Below are 916 nucleotides of genomic sequence, written 5' to 3'. Positions count from 1 at the left end.
TGAATCAGAGAGACAGCCACTCACAGCTCTTCGTCTCAGGACATTGCAGGTAATTACCCATAAGTCACTGTTCCCCTGTATTGGATCTTCAGCCCAATTACGCCCACACAAGCAGTTCGCCTCGGTCTCATTTATTACCTCCGGTTGCTTGTTGACCTTTTCAGACACACAGTTTGACAGGCAATTCGGATACATTACACTGAGCAGAGGGTGTTACACTTTAAGTCTTGAAAACAATTTCACAGGTTTTGTGCTGGAGGTTGACATCCATATGTAACTGGTAGCACAGAAAAATTAGCGTAAGATGCTCCTCTTGGTTGATGGCACGTTTGTGAGTGCTACATGGGTCAAATACAAATAAAAACACAAACAAACAATACCACAGCAATAAACTGAATGGACAATTTTTGTTTAAATAGAATAAAAGCAAATTTATTGTCTTCTTGTTTTACCATCTACGATCAGTATAATCAGTAAGAGAAAACAGTTTATCATATAGCTGAGGAACTAAAAGAATGTGAAACCACAACCGACCAAACAGGATTTTCATTTTAAACAGTTCAATGTAAGTGGAAGGATTTTCTGAAATGATAAGAACTCACATTCATCTCCTACAGACTACTCCTGCAAATATTTCAAGCTGGCACCTCCATGTGACGCACAGTGTGTGTAGGATAGTTTGAACAGTTGGATTTGAAACTGGATGTGTTTGAACATGTGTGACAGAAAAATGCGACAGTAAATCATCAGAACGAAACAGTCGCTCAGGTTAATCATTTGAACTGAAGAGGCACTCTGTTTAAAGCTCATTTGTGTGGAGTTGTCAAAGAATGTGGAGAGTCTATAAGGAGTCAGCGAGGAGGACAAGAACTGTCGATGTAGTCAACAGTTGGCTGTTGAGAGCGTGGCGGGGGGG

The sequence above is a fragment of the Seriola dumerili genome, unplaced genomic scaffold, assembly GCF_002260705.1.
Source record: "Seriola dumerili isolate Sdu_G_001 unplaced genomic scaffold, Sdu_1.0 BDQW01000290.1, whole genome shotgun sequence".
Classification (NCBI taxonomy): Eukaryota; Metazoa; Chordata; class Actinopteri; order Carangiformes; family Carangidae; genus Seriola; species Seriola dumerili.
Note: the sequence above shows the minus strand (reverse complement) of the source record.